The sequence below is a fragment of the Vigna unguiculata genome, chromosome 5 (assembly GCF_037176805.1).
Source record: "Vigna unguiculata cultivar grain cowpea cultivar isolate G323 ecotype 2 chromosome 5, ASM3717680v1, whole genome shotgun sequence".
Classification (NCBI taxonomy): domain Eukaryota; kingdom Viridiplantae; phylum Streptophyta; class Magnoliopsida; order Fabales; family Fabaceae; genus Vigna; species Vigna unguiculata.
Genome location: NC_140796.1, coordinates 15837377 through 15863403, shown reverse-complemented (window position 1 = coordinate 15863403; position 26027 = coordinate 15837377). Strand labels below are relative to the sequence as shown.

Sequence of the window (26027 nt, the reverse complement as noted above, 5' to 3'; positions counted from 1 at the left end):
AAAATTAAAACATAAAATAACATTAAAAAATATTTGAAACGTGAAATTTAATTTGTTAAATTATTAGTTAGGTGTATTGCACTTCTACTTGTTTTATTAATTGTTGTGTAATCAAAATTTTGTGATCTACATTAACGTTTAATACAATCATTTATTGCATTACAACTATAATTCTGATTAAACTTATGGATTTGGACTTAACTTTTGTTGAAATAAAAAAATGTGGGTCCTTTGTATGTGGTGTTCACTGGGAGTGAAGTTAATGATGAGACGTTTAAGTATTATATAAAAAGTAATTGATTTTAATTTCAATAAATCAGTGTTAAGAATTATAAATACTATGTTGTTGTTATGTTGTTTGGTACCCTGATTTGGAATATAAACATGAAAGTTTACTAGTTAATCCAAATGCATAACTTCTTTTTATTTTGTATATTATTTAGGCTTCGGCAAGTGTTTTTTCATCCTTATGTCCTAATTAACAAAATCATTTTAGTATTTTATGTGTTGAAATCCATTCCTTGGGTTATAAATATAATTACTTGCTTGAATAGTTTTAATGGTTTTGTTAACCAATGTCCTAAGGACATTGTTTAAAGATAATTAATATACATTAGATCTTACAAAAGTGCGTAGATAAATATGGTATTAAATAAAATCTGACTTAATAATAATTAACGTACCTTTATTTTATTTAAAAGACAAAAATATCCATAAATATTGTAGAAGTGTGTTTAATATTTTTTTAATATTCACAAATAAAATTTAAAAAACAATTAAATAATAAAATAACTATATTTTAATGTTGCTAAAAATTAAATATAATTAAACATAAAAAGAATTAAATTAACAGAAAAAACCAAAAAAAAAATAGTGTTAAACATCAGAAAATTTTACAAAAAAAAAACAACAATTTAAAGTAACATAAAAACCAACATAACAAGTAGTGTTAAATATCTAAAAATTTTACAAAAAAAAAAAAACAATTAAAAGTGTTAATTTGAGATTTCATTGATTATTTTTTTTGCTTTTTAGTAGAGATCTTAAAAATTTTAAAGTCTTTGTTTTGGATCAGAAAATTATTGTCTAAAAATCTAAAAGGATATCTTTTTTCTTTATAAAATTTGTTATGTACATTTATACTATTTTAATTACTGTACTTAATTATTTCAGCTTTCAATGTAGAAATGATGATACCAATGCACATTAATTATTCCTTAACCAGTGTCTTTAGGGCACTGGTTAGCATTCTCATAGTTTTAATTATGATTTTGCTAAACAGAATCTTAAGAGCACTAATTAAGGATAATTAATATATCTTAAATTTTATAAAAGTGCATAGTTAATTATAATATTAAGTGAAATTTAACTTAATGATGATAAATACAATTCTAATTTATTTAAAGGACAAAAAAACCCATAAACGATATAAAGCTCTAATTAATCATTTATTTAATGCACATCTATAAAAAAGTTAAAAAATAATTACATAATAAAATAATTATATTTTAATATTTCTAAAAATTAAATTATAATTAAACGTAAAAAAATAAAATTAATTTGAAAGAGTGACAAAATATATTATAAAAAAGGAGAAATTTTTTAACATGAAAGTGCAATATTTTCATTACAAATAATTTGAAAAATACTATAAATTTCAAAGAGATTTTATTTTTACAAAACTAATTGTGTCTTTCAAACGTTTCAAACTTTTACTAAATAGACTTTTAAGTATCAGGGAGATGTTTTTTCTTGCATTTTAGTAGTAGTCTTAGAAATTCTAAAGTATTTATTTTGTGTGAGAGACATTATTTAGAAAGTCTAAAAGATATTTTTGTCTTTATAAAATATGTTATATAAATTTATATTGTTTTAATTAATGAAATTAATTATTTCAATTTTTAATATAAAAATGGTAAAATCAAAGATCATTAATTATACTTTAATTAGTACTAGGGAACTAGTTAGCTTTTTCCTTTAACTTGAGTATGAATACATGGTACAATTAGTTGGAGAACAAAATTATAATTTAGTTAGTGTATTTTACATAAATACATGGTACAATTACTAAATAGACAATTTTTTAAATATTAACCACACGTTATAGAATGTAGATATCAAATTAAAATATGTTCCACAATTTGCAATTTTTTCTAATTATAAAACAAATTGCTACTAATACATATATCTAAAATGTAAAATGATCACAATCTATAAACTACTTAAATTCAAGCATTTCCATTGATATACACATGAATTAAAAAATAATAAAATGCTACTAATGAATTATATATTTTATATAATTAATTGTGTAGGAGTAATATTAAATAAATCAATCTGACTGGTTTTTACTTTTATTGTTATGCTAAAGATGGAATAATATACTATCAAAGTCTTAACTTCTCCTATTAATTATTTTTTTATAATTCTTTTAATATATATTAAAAACAGTTTTAATCATAAAATATTTATAAATCTTATTTATAATATTTATAAGTGTTAATAATAAGTTACAATTTTATCATCTAAATAATATAATATAACAATTTAAGTGCTCTATTTGTTAGAGAATACGACATTGTGTAGTCTTTAATTTACGCATGATAAAGCATGAATACGTTCAAATGATAAGCGCATAAATTTAAGCTAATCTCGTACTACACAGCTATTGGGATGTTATGTATAAAAGAAGAAAAAAACATTCAATACTTCATGCAATTGGTCTCTTTCGTGATGAAGGTGGTCTTTAATTTGCCCCTTGAGTCATCGAAATTTGACTATACCTTGAGTAAGAGTCAAGGAAATTCAGCACATTATGGTTGGTTATTCTATCCATCAACCGATCAATGCTTGGTAAATGATAGGCATCCTTGAGGCACACCTTGTTTAGATCTGTAATTTACGTACATCAGTCACTTGTCATTGACTTTCTTTACTAGCACAACATTCGTCAACCATGTTGTGTACCACACTTTCTTAACAAAGCCTGCCTTTAACAACTTATCGGCCTCGACCTTAGTAGTCATCCTTCTTTCTTCACCTAACTTTCACTTTTTCTGTGAGACTGACTTGGCCTCACTAAAGATAGATAGTCTATGGGAGGCTATCCTTGGTTCAACACCTGGGAGGTCAACAATTGTTTAAGCAAAGTGGTTTTAATATCAACACTTCACCTATAACTTTTTCACCTTCTTCACCGATGGTAACCCTCAAATGCCTTTTTCTCACTAATGACGATGATCCTCCTTCTTCGAAGCGTTGAGATATAGCACTAACGGTCCCCCTGAGCGGGGGTCTACCATCAAGGTGACTCTCCTCCTACTAAGTAGGTTTTTCCTTCCTATCTTCCTCCTCACCTTTGTCCCTCTGACCCTCTCTTTGATAATCTGTTCTTTAGTACCCAGACCTTGTATATCCCTTGTCTTTGCGCCTTACGAACCGCCTGAGGTGTTTGACCTTTATAACCTCCTCTACCTCATCCTTGAGTGTCGATTGGTCATGATGAACCTCATTTATCCTGACTAGTCATTACAAAATTAATCAAAATCTTTATAAAATATGATAAAAACCGAGTTTCATGAATTTGAAAGAGTTTTCATTTTATTTTATTTTATTGAGATGTGCTATATTTTTATGTGATGTTTGTCTCACTTCCCTATTTTATGATTGTGTATAGAAAAAAAAAATCTTATAATCTCATTGTAGATGGTTGTCCCTAACATGCCTGACTCATTCCTTGCCAATATAGTAATAGTCTTCCTAGGAAACGCATGATAGACAAATACGGTAAATAATTCAGTAACATTTCAAGGAACGAGAAATTCTACCATTACATTTCTAAATGCTCCAAATGCACCAATTATCCTTGAAGGACATATTGGAGTCACTTTTTATTTACCCCCAATAGTCTAAGTGAATCATATCCATAACCTTTTTTCTACACATTGAAGTCTAATATACGAGGGGGAAACATTAAATCAATAATGTTTTTTCCTCTTATAGTATAGAAAATATAATATGTACCAACTTATGTAAATATAAGATGTATACGATACTATAAAATATATAAATATATGTATATATGAATATTTTAAGTATGTTATATGTTATGGTAAAATTATGTGTTAAAACTTTATAAGTATAATATAGAAAATAATAGAAAAAAAATTTGGTCGTCACATTAGTTGGTATCAAAGCATTGTTTCATGCGAGATTTGTGAAATGCTTTCATCATAAGATTTTTTTTACTAACTCATACAACTCCAGATGGCGAACTATAGGAGAAATAATGAGTTGATTGAAGCAGTACAAGCTATTAGAGACATGGCTACAACTCTATTAAGAAATCAAAGACCTAAATGGACCCCTGAATCGCAAGGTTTAACTAAATTTAGGAGAAACAAACCCCCACAATTTTCTAGAGGATATGATCCAGAAAAGGATGAATTATGGATCACAGAGATGGAGAAAATATTTTGAGTTATGAATTGTGCTGACAACCAAAAGGTGAATTATGTTGTATTCATGCTAATAGGAGAACCTAAATATTGGTGGGATAGTACTAGGAGATTACTTGAAGGAGGGAGAATAATTATTACCTGGGAAGTATTTAGAACAAGGTTTTTAGAAAAATATTTCCCAAATGTGAGAAGAACAAAAGAAATAGAGTTTATGCAATTGAAACAAGGAAGTATGACCATAGGGGAGTATGCTTCCAAGTTTGAAGAATTAGGAAAATACTCTACTTTCTTTTATCACCCAGAGGAAAGAATGAAGTGTATAAAAATTGAAAATGGACTTAGGCTTGAATTAAGGAAAGTAGTAGGAATACTGGAAATTTTTTATTTTCCTACGCTTATTCACAAGTGTAGATTTTTGGAAGATTTTGAGAACAACCAAAACAATAAACCAAAATATTTTGGACCCCAGACAAATAAAAATAAACGCAAAGAGGAAAAACCTTATAATTGCCCCCAATGGAGGTCCCAATCCAGTCAATCTGCATCAGGAAATTGTAGTGGACCTATATATAATCATATCAGATGCTTCAAATGCAGACAAGGTCATCATTCTAAAGATTGTCATCTTAAGGGACCAATCTGTTTCATGTGTAGGAAACCTGATCACCTATTCTCTGAGTGTGGACAACAGAAGCCACATTTCAATCCTACTACAACCAAGGCAAGACCTACCACAACAGGTATGTGCTTTATTAAAGGTAAAACTTTAAATGTACTGTATAACTCAGGTGCAACTCATCCATTTCCAATTATTGTGTTCAACACCTTGATCTATTATTCATTGAGAATAGAAAATTCTTTGTTTAAATTTAGTATGTCTACCTTTATCTCAATTAGATTTAATATTAGGTATGAACTGATTATCTTCCAATCAAGTCCTTTTGAATTGTGTTGAGAAATCATAATATTTCTAAACTTTGAGAATCTTTTGAAATCACCTACTAACTCAAAAAAAAAAATGAGCCTTTAATGAATGAAATTCAAGGGTACCTGTTATTATCTTCTATGGAAATAAAAGAGGAAGTTGAGTTGAAAAGTATAGTAGTTGTTCAAAATTTTCCTGAAGTCTTTCCCAATGATATTCCTGGTTTGCCACCCAACAAAGAAATTGAATTTTCAGTAAATTTGATGCCTAGAATTGGACCAATATATATAGCACCATATAGAATGTCAACCTCTAAGTTAGCATAACTGAAGAAATAATTAGAAGAGTTACTTTAAAAACAATTCATTCATCCTAGTGTGTCACCTTGGGAAGCTCTAGTTTTACTAGTTAAGAAGAAAGATGAAAGTTTTAGGTTGTATGTAGATTACCGTCAATTAAATAAATTTACCATAAAAAATAAATACCTTTTTTCTAGAATAGATCACTTGATGGACCAATTGAGAGGAGCCTCTATGTTTTCTAAAATAGATTTGAGGTCATGATATCATCAAATTAGAGTGAAAATAGAAGACATATAAAAAATAGCTTTCAGAACTAGATATGGTCATTATGAGTATCAATTGATGGCTTTTGGTGTAACCAATGCTCCTGTAATATTTATGGATTATATGAATATAATTTTCAATCCCTTTTTAGATCACTTTGTAGTTATTTTTATAGATGACATTCTTATTTATTCTAAGACTCTTGAGGAGCATGAGAAGCACCTTCAGACTGTCTTACAAACCTTGAAAGAAAAGAAATTGTATGCCAAATTATCTAAGTGTGACTTCTGGTTAAAGGAAGTGAAATTCTTAGGTAATGTGATTTCTAAAGAGGGAAGGTCAGTGGATCCAACCAAAGTAGAAGCAGTTTTACAATAGGAACCACCAAAAATAGTGACTGAGATTCACCGTTTTCTCGGTTCGGTAGGATATTATAGAAGATTCATTGAGGGATTTTCTAAAATTGTTATGCCTTTAACCCAACTCACCAAAAAGGGTGAAGCTTTTGTATGGACAGAAAAATGTGAGAATAATTTTCAAGAACTCAAGAAAAGATTAACCACTTCTCTTGTTTTAGCATTACCTGATCCTACCGGACACTTTGTAATATTTTGTGATGCTTCCAAAATGGGATTAGGTTGTGTTCTTATGCAAGATATAAGAGTAGTGGCATGTGCCTCTAGACAACTAAGAACACATGAGAAGAATCACCCAACCCATGATCTAGAACTAGTTGTCATTGTTTTTGCACTTAAGATATGGAGACATTATGTTTATGGTAGTAAGTTTGAAGTTTTTAGTGATCATAAGAGTCTCAAATACTTGTTTGACCAAAAATAATTAAATATGATACAAGGAGATGGATGAAATTTCTGAAAGATTATAATTTTGAATTACATTGCCATCCGAGAAAGGCAAATGTAGTAGCAGATGCTTAAGTAGAAAATCTTTACATATCTCCTCATTAATGATTCATGAAATGAATTTGTTAGAACAATTTAGAGATATGAATTTGCGGTCACCCTAAGCCATGATAAAATGAAATTAAACTCCATTCAAATCACTAGCAATTTACAAGAAAAAATCCATGAGGCACAAGGAAGTGATGAGTTCATTCTAAAGAAAAAGAAATTGATAGGTCAAGGGGATGGAGAGAATTTTGGCATAGACATAGGACATGAACTTTGAGATTTAAGGATAGGATGTGTGTACCTAACAATGAAGAAATAAAGAAAATGATTCTAGAGGAAGCACATCAAAGCAAATTAAGCACACATTCAAGCACAACGAAAATGTATCAAGATCTCAAGAAAATGTTTTGGTGGCCCAAAATGAAAAGGGAAGTGGCACGATATGTAGAAAAATGCCTAGTTTGTCAAAAAGCTAAGATAGAACACCAAAAGCCAGCAGGAATGCTGCAATCCTTAGATATATCTAAATGGAAATTGGATAGTATAACAATGGATTTCGTAGTTGGCCTGCCAAGAACCATTCAAAAATTTGATTCCATATGGGTTATCGTGGATAGGTTAACAAAGTCTGCTCACTTCTTACCCATTAACACTAGGTATTCATTAGAAAAATTGACTAAATTATACATAAGAGAAATTATGAGGTTGCATGGAATTCCAACAAGTATTGTATTTGATAGGGATCCTAGATTTACTTTTAAGTTCTGGGGAAATTTACATCAGGCCTTGGGGACTAAACTCCATCTCAACTCAACTTTATCATTCCCAAACTAATGGACAATCAGAGAGAACCATCAAATCTTTGGAAGATTTGCTGAGAGCTTGTGTGTTAGAAGATTTTGATAGATAGGATCGATGCTTACTTTGATTGAGTTCACCTATAACAATAGCTTCCATTGTAGCACAGGTATGGCACCATATGAGGCATTGTATGGGAGAAAATGTAGAACATCTTTACGTTGGTTTGAGACCGGTGAAAATTTAGTATTAGGTCCTAACATGATTCAACATACAACTGGGAAAATCAAAATGATTAGGGAAAAATTGAGAACGACTCAAAGTAGACAGAAAAGTTATGCTGACAAGAAACAACAACATTTTGAATTTCAAGAAGGTGGTCATGTATTCTTGAAAGCTACACCAACAACGGAAATTGGTAGAGTGGGGAAATCAAAGAAGCTCACCCCTCGATTCATTGGTCATTATCAAATTATTGGAAAAATAGACCTTGTTGCTTATCAAATATGTTTATCTCTTTTCCTTTCCAACCTTCATAATGTCTTTCATGTGTCTCAATTAAGAAAATATATTTCTGATCCATCTCATGTGATAAGGCCTAATACAGTACAATTAAAGAATAACCTTACATTTGACGCAATGCCTGTACAGATTTTGGACAAAAAGGTTAGGGAACTAAGAGGCAGACAAATCCCTCTAATAAAAGTCATTTGGAATGAATATAAGAGAAAATAGGAAACATTTACCCTTCATTTATTTTAATCAATAAAAATTTGGAGGACAAACTTTCTGTATTTAGGAGAGAAAATGTAACATCTCAAAATTTAGACCACAATATTTTTAGTACATTAACACCATTTTTATACATTACTTTTTATGTATATTATGTCTAATATAAATTAAGAACATGTAAATATATAAATATAAAAATTATGAATATTCAGGAAATCAAAATTAATCAAATGTTTACAATTAAAATGATTATAATAAAAATATTACCACAAAATAATATACTTCAGATAATAAAATAAATTATAATACTTTTATGTATAAACTACAATAAAATATTTTTTTCAGTTATATTAATATATATATATATATATATATATATATATATATATATATATATACGAGTTTATCTATTATTATATATATATAAGTTTATCTATAACCATAAATACATATATTATCTAATTATATATACATATTTACGTAAACTTATATATATATATATATATATATATATATATATATATATATATATATATATATATATAATATGAAAAGAGGAGACACTCTTTATTATATAAAACGCAGAAGGAACCTACACCACAATTTTTACTTTACGTGCATGCATCAATAGGGATAGCATATGATAAGATGGACAATTAATGTCATGTTAGTTTTAATGCAATAGAAAAAAAAGATCTAGAGTCTAATCTTTAATTAACGAGACTAGTCCAGGAAACTCAAAGAAGAAAACAAATAGGCTTAAATATATATTCGGTCCCTATTTTTGTCAAAATTATTCAATTTGGTCCCTATTTTTGTTGTTTGGTCAATTTGGTCCTCATTTTTGTAAAATTGCATTCAATCGAGTCCTTTTGGTAAACAATATTAAAATTGTTAACAGAACATGACACGGTGGAACTGTATAGCTGACGTGGCTCGTTATGCATTTTTGTTGGCAAATTGTTTATTTAATTTTAACAATTCAGAAACAAAATAAGGCTATTATGTTAAGTTAAAAAGGTAAAAAAGTGGGTAAGCAACATTCAAGTAATTAAATGCAGCGAGGGTTACTTGTGTAGCGATAGAAAGGGGACAAATTAGGGTTCTTAGGCACGAAATCGAAATTAGGGTTCTTGAGAAAGGGGAAAAATATTTGCTGAAATCTTCTTCCGCTGCATCCTACTTCGATACATTCAACGAGGTTCGTGGGTCAAGTTCGTCTTGGAGCAGTTCGAAGGATTGGAGTGTCAACGAGGTTAGTTGATTGTCAATATTAGTTTAGTGTGTTGGCCACAATTTTGCTTGAAACCCTAATTTCTTCTCTAAATCAATTTCACTAACTTTTAAACCTACAACAGCCATAAAATTTCACTGTGCTAACGTCATTGCCAAAAATTTGACACGTAACCCAAACAGTTCCACCGTGTCATTGCTCTGTTAACAGTTTTAACATTGTTTGCCAAAAGGACTCGATTGAATGCAATTTTACAAAAATGAGGACCAAATTGACTAAACAACGAAAATAGGGACCAAATTGAATAATTTTGACAAAAATAGGGACCAAATGTATATTTAAGCCAAACAAATATAGTCCATTCTAACTAAATGCAATGATTAGAAATGCATTATAAATAGGGATGAATGAAAGGGAGGAGGAAAACAAACACAATAAGAAAAAAAAAAGAGTTTGTGCGAGTGTGAGAAGTGTGAGAAAAAGAAGAGGAGATTGATAGTGAGGAAAAAGAAGGAATAAGAAGGCAAAAACATTTAAGAAGTTATTTCATAGAGTAGCTACAAATTTTTGGGATATATCTTCCACAATAACTAAGGTAAGGGGAGGAGACATTTATCACCTTATTCTTTTACTTTTATTTTCTTTTCATCTATTCATTATTATGTTTATTTCTATATTTACCTTAAGTGAGGTGTTTCTAACCTGTTTTAATTTATATTTTAGTTCCCATTGTTATTTATTTATTTATATTCATCTCCAATTATGCACGGTCCTAGTTATTTAATTTATATTTACTGTCATTTATTTATTTATATTTATCTCTAATCATGTACTGATCCTTTTTATTTATTTTTAGTTATGCACTAATCCTATTTATTTATTTATACAATTATATGGTTTAATATCAAAATAAAAATTATGATAAATAAAGATTTGATTATTGTATTACTCAAGATGAGATATTCTTGGGTTACCATGCTAGCCATGATATTACTCAAAATCTTGATAAAATTTGATAAAAACCCAGTTTCATGAATTTGATAGAGTTTTTATTTTATTTTATTGAGATATACTATATTTTTATGTTATATCTGTCTCACTTCCCTATTTTATGATTGTGTATAAAAAAATCTTATAATCTCATGGTAGATGGTTTTCCCTAACGTTCCCAACCCATTCCTTGTCGATATAGTAGCAGTCTTCCCAAGAGACGCATGGCAGCCAAATGCATAAATAATTCGGTAACATTTCAAGGAACGAAAAGTTCTACCATTACATTCCTAAATGGTTCAAATGCACTAGTTATCCTTGAAAGACAGATTGGAGTCACTTTTTATTTACCCCCAATAGTCCAAGTGAATCCTATCCATAACTTTTTTCCTCCACATGTTTAAAGGCTAATATACGAGAGGAAAACTGTAAATAAATAATACTTTTTTCTCTTATAGTATAGAAAATATAATATTTACCAACTGATGTGAATATAAAATGTATCCAATACTGTAAAATATATAAATATATGTATATATGAATATTTTAAGTATATTATATGTTATGGTAAAATTATGTGTTAAAATTTTATAAATATAATATAAAAAATAATAGTAAAAAAAAAAGTGGTCGTCACAAGATATTTATATAACTCTTAAGAAGTCGGAAGTAAGTGAGTACTCTAATAAATGCAAAATCTCATAATTCTACTCAAAGATCGAGTCTAATACCTAATTTTATATAAAAAATCCATGAGGACCTTTGTGTGTGTGTGTGTTACAAATTATATTTTTGATGTTTCATTTGATAGTGATGTTTAAGTTTTTATAAGCTTTCTTTCCTTCTAAAATTTATTTATATTTAATTATTATTCGCTTACTATGAGATGATAATGCAGGATTCAGAGAAGAGCAACACTGAGACTGCAATGTAGGTGTCTAAATGAGTACAAATATTTTTGGTATTCTAGTATAGATGTGAATGATTATGTTATGTACTAGTTCTGTCTTTTCTTCTTTTCAAAATATTTTCCCTTTGAAACATTTTGTACATGGTGGACAGGAGAAGACACCTCAGAAGTAGAAGAAGACACCTCGGACCAAGGAGTATGTCTCAAACCAAAAAGTTGAATGTGCCACACACTATAAATAAAAGCCTAAGTATCCACTACCATAAAGGGGATAATAACACTCCATACAAGTACAACGACAGGTGGTTGGAAGTACATATCCTTGTTGGCAAAATTAATAGATTTAGACTAATAAATGTTAATTAGGAGGGTCCTAAAGCAAGTGGACACCACAAACCCTAGGCCCACGAAGTCAGGCCCATTCAGATAGTATATAAGACACTGCTCACGAGGTAAAACATATTGTTCATTATTACTACTATCATTACCTAGATCATATATCTAACTTGAGCGTCGGAGTGGCTTTGCAGGCTCCCCGCCCAGTTCACCCCACACATCTGGAGAGGACACTTCGGCAGTGGGCAACACAGAAGGCTCCTTGTCCAGATCCTCACACACACCTAGAGAGGACACTTCGGCAGTGGGCAACATAGAAGGCTCCCCGCCTAAATCATCCCACACACCTGGAGCGGACACTTCGGTAGTGGGCAACATAGAAGGCTCCTCGCCTAAATCATCCCACACAATTGGAGAGGACACTTCGGCAATGGACAACATAGAAGGCCTCCAGCCAGCGGAACTCTCCACCGGAAGGAGATACTCAAGCTCCTAGAAGGAGATACTCAGGCCCTTGGAAGGAGATACTCAGGCTCTTAGAAGGAGATACTTAGGCTCATGTACTTAGAAGCTGAAGCGAAGCAGGTGGACGTGTGCATTTAATAGGTTACTGGTCCCTACATAACTTGTGTTCGCGGGTACTTCGGTATTCGGTAGGAACATTTGGCGCCCACCGTGGGGCCGAGGCAAATTAGTGTACATGGTGTCCACAAGAAACATGACAAGTAACGACCCCGATGTACTAACAGCCAAGAACATCCAGGCAACAACAGGGAGCAGTCAGATGGCAGTTATTTTAGCCATACAACAAGAGATAGCTGAATTGCAAGAAGAGAATGTTAGAATTAAACGAAAGCTTGAAAATACAGAGGGTTAGGGTGATCAACAACATCCAAGCAAGACTCATGTTACTTCCCTGCCTACACATATGGAAACAACAGGAGAAAACGCACAAAACACTCATACCCCTAAGGAAGGCACAATAAATATCGTGGCACCACGGCGGGGCGCGCATAAGCACCCCTTTGTGGATGGCATAATCGAAACACCCTTGCCCTGAGGATGGAAGTCCTTGACCATGGATAGATATGATGGAACCACCGACCTAGATGAGCACATACATGTGTACTTAACCCAGATCAGACTCTACACATCTGATGATACAATTTTTTGCAAAGTCTTCCCAACATCCCTCAAGGGTGCATCCCTCAGTTGGTTCACTCGTCTTGCCCCATTCTCCGTAGATTATTTCGACACCTTATCATACCAGTTTGGAGTGCAATTCGCTACGTCAAAAACCACACGATCTCACCTCTCTAGCATTCATCAATATACGCCAAGAGGCAGGGAAATCGTTGAGAGCGTTCGTGGAGCGCCTCGGCAAGCTAGCCCTCAACATCAATAACTTAAGCCTAGAGATAGCCCTGCATCAGATGATTAACGCACTAAGAAACATACCTTTTGCCGATAGTCTGTGTAAAAGACCAGCAACTAGTATGGTTGAGTTAAGGCAAAGAGCGGCAAAATACATGCGAATGGAAGAGTTAAAGGAATCCAAGATGCAGCTGCAAAACAAAGCATGTCACGAAGATACAACTCTAAGGTCAAACCAAGGAAGTTCCACCTAGGTGACTTGGTTTGAAGAATGAATAGTGATGCAAGGCAAACAGACGGAAAGTTCTCCGCGAATTGGCAAGGCCCTTTCCGGATGCTTGCAGATGTTGGAAAAGGAGCATACAAGTTGGAATATATTTCCGGCGAGCCAGCTCCCAGGACATGGAACGTGACTCATTTAAAGTTTTATTACAGCTAAACTTTGCAACTAGAGGTACTCTTTCCTACTCCGATCTTTTAAAATACTTTGTCATCACTACATTTTTTATCTTAATATCTCCATATATACCCCTTCCCTGCAAAAGTCCCTGTTGATACAACCTATCAACCAAGGTCGGCTCAGGCTCAGGGTCTCTCCTAAGACCCCACATCTCACAAGTCCCTGTTGATACAACCTATCAACCAAGGTCGACTCAGGGTCTCTCCTAAGACCCCATATCTCACAAGTCCTTGTTGATACAACCTATCAACCAAGGTCGACTCATGGTCTCTCCTAAGACCCCATATCTCACAAGTCCTTGTTGATACAACCTATCAACCAAGGTCGGCTCAGGGTCTCTCCTAAGACCCCACATCTCACAAGTCCTTGTTGATACAACCTATCAACCAAGGTAGACTCAGGGTCTCTCCTAAGACCCCATATCTCACAAGTTCCTGTTGATACAACCTATGAACCACGGTCGACTCAGGGTCTCTCCTAAGACCCCATATCTCACAAGTTCCTGTTGATACAACCTATGAACCAAGGTCGACTCAGGGTCTCTCCTAAGACCCCATATCTCACAAGTTCCTGTTGATACAACCTATCAACCAAGGTCGACTTAGAGTCTCTCCTAAGACCCCATATCTCACAAGTTCTTGTTGATACAACCTATGAACCAAGGTCGACTCAGGGTCTCTCCTAAGACCCCATATCTCACAAGTTCTTATTGATACAACCTATCAACCAAGGTCGACTCAGGGTCTCTCCTAAGACCCCATAACTCACAAGTCCCTGTTGATACAATCTATCAACCCAGGTCGACTCAGGATCTCTCCTAAAACCCTATTTGTCACAAGTACTTGTTGATACAACCTGTCAACCAAGGTGGAATCTTTCAAAACCTTATTTCTTGATTAAGGAAAACTTATCAAGACTATTTGCCTAGAAGGACCCTAGTACAACACCTTTCCCACACAAAGTCAATTACACACACCACAACGTGTACGCGAACATAAATAATCGCTGACAATCTAAGATATTACGGTCCAACCACTATAGTACCAATACCAAAGAAATCAAGCAATATAAGTCGTACAATCAAGCGAAGTAAACAGACTCACGATAACAAAAAGGATACAAACTCTGCAAACTACAGCCATGAATAACAACCTCACTCTCTCATCAACGCATACTGCGCAAATACTAAGTAGGTGATACAAGCAATCAGCGGAGACGTCTCCGGCAATCCAATGATGTTTAACCAAGATAGGCCGGGTATACTTAACCACCCATAAGTTAAACCTAATCCTATACAAACACATTCCAAAAGCTACACACCATTCGGCCAAAAAGGGCTTACAAAGCCAGCGACAACACAAAAAACATTTGTCAAGCTAACAACCTAGTCTCTTCCCTCAGCTCCATCTGCATCAACACCCTCGTGATCTTCCCTAGAGGGAGTATCCTCGGCATGTTCAGGACAAGGGGGAATATCCTCAAGTCGAACCAAAGACTTTTGATACACGTCCTTACCAACATCAAAACGTTGATCATTTGCAGGCACGCTAAACAGAAGAGCAACTTGCCACAATGCCTTCTTGAAACCCAATTCATGTTCTTCAATCACGCTTTCTCGTAACTCCCACAACTCCTTATCCAGTTCAGCATTAGTAATCTTCAGCTCCTCCACCACACATTTGGATGCAGCAATCTCTTCGAGGGTCTTCTTCCCCTTTTCCTTGGTCTCCAGACAACGATTCTTCCAAGACTTCCTGTCATTGAGAGCTTGGCTCAGCTGGCTTCGCAAATTACTCACCTCAGACATTAGGTTTTCTTTCTCAACCTTCAGCGACGATACCTCCGTTTCAAGCTCTTCCACATGGCTTGATTTGTCTAGCTCGTGACCTATATGCCTTCCAATCACTAATGCTCGAGACTGATATTCAGCGAAGGCCTTCATCAAGATAGGCAAGGGAGATTGGGCAATAATATCAGCCTCCTGCTAGGAAATGGTAATACTCATGCCATCATAAATTTACATCTCAGTCCCCATCAAACGAGTATAAGCAACGACTTCCGATACTCGACTACGCTTAGGAGAGGAGTGTCGAGACGAGCTCTCACCTTTCTGGGAAGTCTTCTTCCTCTTCTTTTTTGCAGCAGGTGGAGGCCGAGGAGTACCCCCACCTGCATTATTCCTCCCAGCTGCACCCGAACTAGAGCCCACGAGAGCATCTTCATCCCTCTTGCGAGCATTCACTTTTTCGCGAAGTAGTTGAAAATGACTCTTTTGACATGCACCCACACCCTCATGCGAAGCCATCAAAGCTGGCAACAACAAACGCAAAGTAAGATAAGTTAACATTATAACATAAAGTAGGAAAAGTTGACACATACCCAACATATCCCGCGGGGACAAGGAGAATTCAATATAGCCATAATACACTTAGTAGGAAGCCGTCGAGGAAGGGAATCTAGCAAGTTAAGAATCTCACAATCCTCAACAGACAACATAGTCTGAGGCCACTCATCATAGTGCAGTAGATTACGTGTCCAATAGAAAGGAAATTTAGGAACATCACCGTCAAAGAAACAAGGTCGACCCGGAGGATTCACCACCACTCTAAAAAATGTATTTTTATAACTTTTAAAGGATGAAGAATAAGGGGCTAGGAGATCTATCCTAGGTTGCCCAAACAGAGATAACCATCCCACAAGCTCCTTAGGCCGAGTACTATAATAATGCAAAAATACCGGAGGAGAGGGCTTCAAGCCTAAGGCTCTACAAACTAACTTAAAGGCTTGCAAAGCGGCCCAAGCATTAGGCTGAAGTTGGGAAGGCGCCACGTTTAAGATGCGTAACACCCCGACAGTAAACTCATCGAAAGGTAGTCGAACATGCAGGCTTGTCAATAACACGAAATACATAAAAAAGAATTCATCAGAATACCCCCCTCGCCCATCACAGGCATTATTCGCACAACCAACTTGATCCAAAGACACTGCCTCATCCGGACTATCCTCATCCAAAATCGCGTATGCCGCGGCAAACTTGCGAATGGATGAGGACGATTGATACTTTGAAAAGTATTCACGCACACCCTTATCAACCCACTCGTATCCCGAATGCGATGGAGAACCTACCACTCCTTCCTCATCAGAAGAGGTTGTGCTACTACTAGTGGAGGGAAAGGCCAAAGATGCCCCAACACGATCCGAGTAGATTTTGGTAGCTGACCTATCAGACAAATAAGACGAAGACATACCTGCCTAAAATCACGATCTCAACGACTCAACTTCAAATATGACAACAAAGGGTCTCAGGAGGTCAAAGCTATTTATAGGAGAGGAAGAGTCAAAGCCAATCTCACCCCATCCACCAGATTAAGAAGATCCAATGGCTACACAGTGGCAACAGTCACACTTCCCTATGCAAGGTCACATCAAAGGGCCTAAGCCCACTTAAACTCCTCAAAGCCCTTCAACTCCCTCGTAGGATACTCGATTCAGAAGAACTATAAAAGGGTGAAACATCCCAAAAGCAGAAGCAGGGGAATTAATCGGCCTATTAATATATACCAAAACAAAGCATATCGAAACCAAAAAGCATCATTAAAAGCACATTTAGAGTCTCGACAATACAGTCTTCTATAGTACAGTCTTAACTCTAGGGGACTAGTGTACGTGGTGGACAGGAGAAGACACCTTAGAAGTAGGAGAAGACACCTCGGACCCCAGACCAAGGAGTATGTCTCAAACCAAAATGTTGAATGTGCCACACACTATAAATGAAGGCCTAAGTATCCACCACCATAAAGGGGATAATAACACTCCATACAAGTACAACGACAGGTGGTTGGAAGTACATATCCTTGTTGGCAAAATTAATAGATTTAGACTAATAAATGTTAATTAGGAGGGTCCTAAAGCAAGTGGACACCACAAACCCTAGGCCCACGAAGTCAGGCCCATTCAGGTAGTATATAAGACACTGCTCACGAGGTAAAACATATTGTTCATTATTACTACTATCACTGCCTAGATCATATATCTAACTTGAGCGTCGGAGTGGCTTTGCAGGCTCCCCGCCCAATTCACCCCACACATCTGGAGAGGACACTTCGGTAGTGGGCAACACAGAAGGCTCCTTGTCCAGATCCTCGCACACACCTGGAGAGGACACTTCGGCAGTGGGCAACATAGAAGGCTCCCCGCCTAAATCATCCCACACACCTGGAGAGGACACTTCGGTAGTGGGCAACATAGAAGGCTCCTCGCCTAAATCATCCCACACAATTGGAGAGGACACTTCGGCAGTGGACAACATAGAAGGCCTCCAGCCAGCGGAACTCTCCACCGGAAGGAGATACTCAAGCTCCTAGAAGGAGATACTCAGGCTCCTGGAAGGAGATACTCAGGCTCATGGAAGGAGATACTCAGGCCCCTGGAAGGAGATACTCAGGCTCTTAGAAGGAGATACTTAGGCTCCTGTACTTAGAAGCTGAAGCGAAGCAGGTGGACGTGTGCATTTAATAGGTTACTGGTCCCTACATAACTTGTGTTCGCGGGTACTTCGGTATTCGGTAGGAACACATTTCATATGAAAAATTGTACAAGATATAAGTTCCTATTATGAACCATATAACTTGATCTAAATATGTAGTAACCTATTTAATAACATTTACATGTTATCATTGGGTCGTTACACTTATAACTATAATTTTTAGCTCATCAATTAAATTATACTAATTGTATTTACATTTTTATAATTTTAAATTCAAATGTCTTTATGTAAAAGAATTAAAATATTTAAAATAAGAAGTCACATTATTTTTTTTAGTTACAATTATTTCATTTATAATTTTAAATATTATGAAAGGATAAAGTTATATTTTATATTTTTAATATAATTTTTAAATATTCACACCGTTAATGAAATATTGACTAGGTTGATTTATGAACATAATCGGAGTCAAGTATAATTAACAGAAAAAAAAAAAGGTTATTTGTACGAAAGTTTGGCAATTTTATATTGTTATCTTAAAATCTTATTAAATTTTAGTTCATATTTTTATTTTTCTTCACAAAGTTTTAAACAATTGTTTATGATAAGGTTATAACATTTATAATTAAACCCCAATAGCCAATATTGTGTAATTTTATATATTAAATAAAATTAACTATGTGCATTGATGCAATTTACTTATGTTGTGATGTTGTTGTTTGATCGTTAAACTTTATTCATACAAACAATTAAATCGTGACCAAATATTTTAAAAAATTATTAATAAAGCAATTGAAATATTTATAATACAATAATATTAGTATTTTAAAATCATTAATTTATCGTAAATATTTTAATTTGGAAACATTGATAATATATGAAGGGAATTACTTACCAGACTATAAATGTTCTTGTAGTTTAATGTCTTGTAATTATTTACCAAACTATTAAAAAAACATATATAAAATACTAATTTAGAACTAATTTAAAAAAATTACAACATAAATTTATATATATATATATATATATATATATATATATATATATATATATATATATATATATATATATATATATATATACTTAACTTATGCAAAATATTTTACTTTTTTTAATCCCTAACACAAAAATAGTCTTCCATGTCATCTTATTTATGTATTATGTAAAGGCCATAGACATAAAAAAAAAAAAAAACAGACGATAAAATTTTAGTAATTGATTGTTCAATATTTATTTTGGACATGTGTACATTAGATGTAAAAGGGAGTTTTTTTACGTTTGACCCATCAGAACAGACATAAGATTATGTATGACCTGCTCATAACAGACGTACACAAAAAACCCTTTTACGTCTTATGTACACATGTCCGACATAAATTCACACTCAAGTGCCACTTTGAAATTAATCCCCACATGTAGACTGCGCCAGATGTAGTAATAATCTAAGAAACGAAAAGCACTAGAATCCAAACACTCAAAGCCACATAACAAAGTAAACCTAATTACATTGATTCAAACCCAAAATCCAAACAAAGTGTAAACGAGTTTCAAAATTACATAGAACATAACCAATGGAATTTGTCACAGCTGAAAAGTCTCACTGAAAATGGAAGAAAGGGTGACAAAGGATGGAATTCTCGCAGGAAGCGGCCTGATTTGGTTCAACACCGTTAACAAAAAAAATCTTGGACCTATTCAAGTTTTCTCGTCAATGAAACCATTGGCATAACTCCGACTTAAACATGATTGGTTGCGACTGTGGAAACTAGAGGGCTCGACAATTGGTTGAAGCTTGATGGATTGGTCCAAATCAGCAACTCTCTAATTAATGGAGTACACTAAGTGAAGGGACATTCAAAGAGGATCGACAAATATTGGAGGATGAATGAGTGATTGGTCCCATCGAAAGGCTTAATGACAATTGGGACAATCGCTAGTGGAGTACTATGATTGACGTGTATGCTTTGTGTTGGTGAAAAGGTGTCACTATAACAAAAATATTTAATAGCGTCAATAGTTTTCTGGCGGTTATAAAAACTGACTTTACTTAATTAAAAAAATTTAAATTTACATAAATATTTGTGGTCAGTTTCAAAATGACAATAAGTTTATTTCTTTTTTTTTCTTACTTTATTTTTTTTCTCGCTCCATCTTTCCATCTTTCCCTTCAGCAACCCACTCTCTTCTTCCACATTTATTTTTCTTCCCGCTCCATCTTTCCATCTTTCCCTTCAGCGACCCACTCTCTTCTTCCACAACTGATACGCTTCTTTTTTACTGAATCCTGAGCTTCTTGCTGAACCAAAATGGAAATGCTACAGAGCCATCATCTCCCTGCTCATCCTCTCCACGCACGAACCATCGTCTCTTCTCACCGTTCAAATCATTTTCTCTTTTGTTAGAGCCATCATCTACACTCATTTCATCATGAAAATCCTTTTTGTAAGTGTTTCCCCCCTTTATAACAGTTATTTTTCTTTGTTTGTTTTTCTTCTCACTGCAAATTTCAGTTTCATCTTGTTATAACCCTAATTTCAATTCTCTTAACCCTAACTTGAAATTTTGTGTTTCGGTGATAATTAGTTGCTGATTAGAGTTGATTATTTGTTTTATGCTTTTTTAATATTTTAGATTGTGCCTATTTATGAAACTGATGGATCTGTGAAGTTATAAAGTCTACAAGGATTATTGACTTATAAAAATGTTTGTTGTGCCTTCCTTAAAAAATAGGGGAAAAATCTAGTTTCATAAACAGAGGTGTATAGGTTTTGTTTTTTTCACTCTGATAGATAATAGCTCCATCCCACGACAAAGAGCAAAGATTTGAGAGTTAATGCAATTGAAAAAGTTTTATTGAATTTTAGAAGTGTTTTTCTTTTTTGGCTCTTTGCAATTTATATTTTGCTAAAAGATAACTTTTTTAGCCTTTCATTATCATTATTTAGATTTAAAGATGAAATAATTTTTTAAAACGCACAATTTTATAACTTCATGCAAAGTTATATTCTCATCTTTAAAAGCCTCAAACATTAATACTTAAAAATTAATTAACTATGATAACAAGAGCCATAGAAAAATAGCAAATCATTCCTAGAAAACTTATTGTCGTACATTAAAACAATTCATTGTGATAAAAAAAAAGAGAAAGTTCAGTTATAGTATCATATTTATGCTAAATTATTATTATTTTTTCAAACAATTCCTAATATTAATGAGAGGTATTTCTATTTTTAAAATATATGTAGTAGTTTTTATTCATTTAATCTTATTTACTATTAATATATTTATTAGCTTTGCCTTAACATTGCATGAGAAGAGTCTAATAGCATAGATGGAACACGACAAGTATTAATCCATAGATCATGGTTAAAGAACACATTTAACGAATACACTTTAATTGGAAGAAAAGCAAAACTAGAGTAGAAATGGTTTGAGCAAAGATAATTATCTGGAACTTATCTTGTTATGGAAGTTGTGTGTGAACTCCACAGCAACACTGGCAGTGACACTGAAATTGACTCTATCCATCAAATTCTTTATTGAGATGTATAATGCATATACGAATCCAGACCAACATAACATTTCCGTATAAAGCTGTTTTATGTTGATCTTTACTTTTCCAGAAAATTTTAGTTTCTGATGGAATTACATTCATTTCATTTTTTCAATTTTTGAAGAGTATTTAGACTGTTTTCATTGTTGTATAATTTTGAAAAGTTGAACTGAGTCAAAATTTTCAAGACATGCTATTAAAATCACTTCATGGTTAGGGTTACATTATTCAATTGGTTTGTCTTATTCTGATGTAGACCCTGAAGAAAAGGAAGAGTTGTTTCTTAACTAAACTTTGAGGCTCATTAATGATTTCGAATAGACATTTGTGGAAGGTTTTATAGGTATCTTAACTAAGTTTTGACTTATTGGTGAGCCAATGGACATGCTAGGCTAAGATTACATGCTAGGCTAAGGTTTTATAGGTATCTCACTACAATAATGTAGATGCCAAAAATATTTTGACTTTTTTTGTTGCCTATTAAAAACTAATTATATGGTTTATATTATACTAGGTTTTGCTCTACTAGGTACGTTGGAACACGAATACAACACTAACCTATAGATTGAGGTAATGTATGATTTAAAGTTTTTTGTATAAGTAATTTAAATTGTTTTGCACCTATCTTATATCTCTTATTTCTATATTCACTTAATGATTACACGTGTTTATATTTAGAGATGGATAAATCTTGGATTAAGTTGCCGCGCAATACACCAGAGTATTTAGTGGGACTAAATAACTTTTTGGATTTTGCCTTTCAATATGGTGCCAGTGCGAATACGATAGTATGTCCATGTAGTAAATGTGGCTTTAGGAAGTGGAGAACTCGGGAAGAAGTATATGACCATTTGCTTTGTAAACCATTTCCTCAAGGTTACACATTTTCGTGTCGTCACGGGGAGTCAATATCGGGGGAGCCTATAATGGTAAATGGAGATGGCATGAGAAATACAGAATATGAAGATCCAATGCAAATAATGATAAATGATGCATTTCGATTGTCCAACACGTACACCAATGAAGAGTCATTTACACCATCATTTGAACATATAGATGATTGAAGGAGGTGTATTAGAACCACAACATGGAGGAAATATTATGGCTCAAGAGTTATTTGATTTACTTAAAGATGGGGAGCAACCACTCTACGATGGATGCACACAGTTTTCAAAATTGTCTTTCTTGGTGAAATTGTATCACATTAAAGTTTTGTGTCGAATTAGCAACAAAGCAATGGACATGATCCTTGAGTTGTTGCACGATGCCTTTAAACATGCAAACATTCCTTCATCTAATTACGATGCGAAGAAGCTCCTCAACAAGCTTGGTCTTCATTATACTAAGATTCATGCTTGTCCTAACGATTGTATGTTATATTGGGGAGAGGATGAAGGTAAAGAGGAATGTAAAACATGTAAGAGATCTAGATGGAAGCAAAAGGGTCATGAAACTACTAGTAAACACAATTTGATTAATGAGAAGCAGCAAAAAAATTGCCAGCAAAAGTTTTATGGTACTTTCCATTAATCCCACGGTTGAAAAGGATGTTTATGTCTTCAAAGATATCTAAGAGTATGGTTTGGCACACTGAGCATAATAACAATGATGGGTTGATGAGGCACCCGAGAGATTCAAAGGCTTGGAAGACTTTTGATCTAAAATATCTTGATTTTGCTTCGGATCCTCGAAATGTACGATTGGCTTTAGCAAGTGATGGTTTTAATCCATTTGGATCTTTAAGCAATAGTTATAGTATTTGGCCATTGGTTCTCATTCCATACAACACTCCTCCATGGATGTGTATGAAGCAAACGAACTTTATTCTCTCAAGCATAATTCCTGGAAAGCGAATGCCAGGTAATGACATTGATGTCTACATACAACCACTTATAGTAGAGTTGAAAGAGTTGTGGGAAAAAGGTGTTGAAACATATGATGTCTCAAAGAATGAAGTATTCATGATGCGAGCATGTCTTTTATGGACAATTAGCGACTTTCCCGATCTTGGAATGCTTTCAGGATGGAATACTTATACCGGCCTAGCTTGTCCATCTTGTAATTTTGATGCAACTTCACTTCGGCTTCCATTTAGTAATAAATGGTGTTTTATGACAAAGACAAAAGAAAAGATCATGTTGAGGCTCGAAAAGACTTGCAAGCAATGGGTATAAGAAGAGAACTTTGGCCACCAAATGATGGGAAAAAGTTTCCTGCAGCTTTGTTTACGCTACAAAAAGAAGAGATAGACATTTTGTTGTACACATTGAAAAATATTAAGGTGCCAGATGGATATTCAAGCAACATTTCTAGATGTGTTGATATAGATCAAAGAAAGATTTTTGGGTTGAAAAGCCATGATTGTCATATTTTAATGGAGCAGTTGTTGTCGTTGTTCATTAGAAATGTGTTGCCTGTCCAAGTTGCAACTATATTGGTTGATTTATGCAGTAAGTTATTATGTTCTAAAGTGCTAAGCCATGATGAACTAGACAAGCTTAAGGAAGAAATTATTCTTATAATGTGTCATTTGGAAATGTTATTTCCTCCATCATTCTTCACAGTTATGGTTCATCTAATGGTGCATCTAGTTGATGAAGCTAAATTTGGAGGGCCGGTACATTATAGATGGATGTATCCGATAGAAAGGTATTACGACTTATAAACTTTAACGTGTTCAAATCTTTATTTTGACATTTTTTTTTGAAGTTTCTAAATGTAATAAATTATTCCAAGTTGTAGATTTTTGGGGAAATTAAAGTCTTATGTGCATAATAGAGCACAACCTGAAGGCTCAATAGCTGAAGGTTGGCTTTCTGAAGAGATGCTAACTTTCTGCTCAAGGTACTTGGATAATGAAATCGAGACAAGATTCAACCGAGGAGGTCGTGTCGATGATGTTCCATTTGAGTCTTCATCAACTTTATTTCCTAATATAGGCAAACCTATTGGAGGTTCATCTTATTTCACTTTGACACCAGTTGAATTGCTTCAAGCACATTGACATGTGTTAATTAATTGTAAAGAAGTACAACACTTCATCGAGTAAGTCTTCCTTAAACAACTTATATATATATACACACACATTATAATGTAAGTAATATTTATACATATTACTAACATAATTCTATATATAGGGAATTTAGAATTATTATGAAAAGGAGGTTAAGAAATCGAACAAGGTTATCAAGTGTGATAGAAGAAGAAGTTCATCGAGGCATTCTTGAGTGGTTTCGATGTCACGTGAGTTAAGAAATATCATTTTTGTTATTTTTAAATAGTTAATATGAATTCCTTATGATTTTTGTTTTTGTATTTCAAATAGATAATGAACAATAACCCTGAAGCTTACTCTGATGAGATTCGTGCCTTTGCACAAGGTCCACTTCAACAAGCCAAAAGGTTTACTGCATATAATGTTAATGGGTATAAATTTCGAACACTACAACGTGAGCAAGGGATGAAAACTCAAAATAGTGGTGTGTTTTGTAGCTTTGGAACTAAAAGTTATGCAAGTACAAGTGATAATAGGCCAATAGAAGGCTTAGTGCCATATTATGGGAAGCTAGTTGACATTATTGAATTAAATTACGATGGTCGATTCATGGTGCATTTATTCAAATGCCAATGGAGTAACACTACAAATTCTAGATATATTAGAAAAGATGCATTGGGGTTCACATCAATCACTTTTTCTCATTTGATACATACGGGTGAAAGGGAGGATGATGAACCATACATTCAAGCTTCTCAAGCTCAACTTGTGTATTATGTGGAAGACAAGAAAGATGAAGGATGGTGTACACCAGTTCACTTAAAGCCTAGAGACTTATTTGACATGGGTGGAGATGCTACAATGACAATTTATGAAAGCGAGTCTTTGCAGCCACAGTTAGCCTCATTTTGTTCAGATGACAATTTTGAAACTCATTTGTCTAGGCCCGGTGTAAATGTAGAATTTGATTAGGTGGCTAGTCTTGAATAAAAGTCATAATAATTTCATTTTCTGCTTGTCTTTGATTAAATTTTACTATCCATATTTTTAAACTCAAATGCTTTTGGATGGATATTCATAAACATATTATTTCGTAAGTCAAGTTTGGCAATGATGAAAAGAAGAATGAGAAGGTATATTTTCTAATATACTTGTGCAGCTGCAGGTTCATCAAGATTGAGAAGACAAATTTCATGTTATGTTTCTATGGTACTTTTAATGAGTTATCTTTTATGGTAAATAGGTATATTCTACTTTCTTTATATGGAGACACCTCAAAATTCTCATGATTCAGCCA

General features: G+C 33.7%; 1 pseudogene; it reads left to right on the top strand.

Annotated features, from left to right (window-relative positions):
* Positions 1 to 22415: 22415 nt before the first annotated feature.
* On the top strand, positions 22416 to 24739 carry LOC146886142 (uncharacterized; annotated as a pseudogene).
* Positions 24740 to 26027: the final 1288 nt, after the last annotated feature.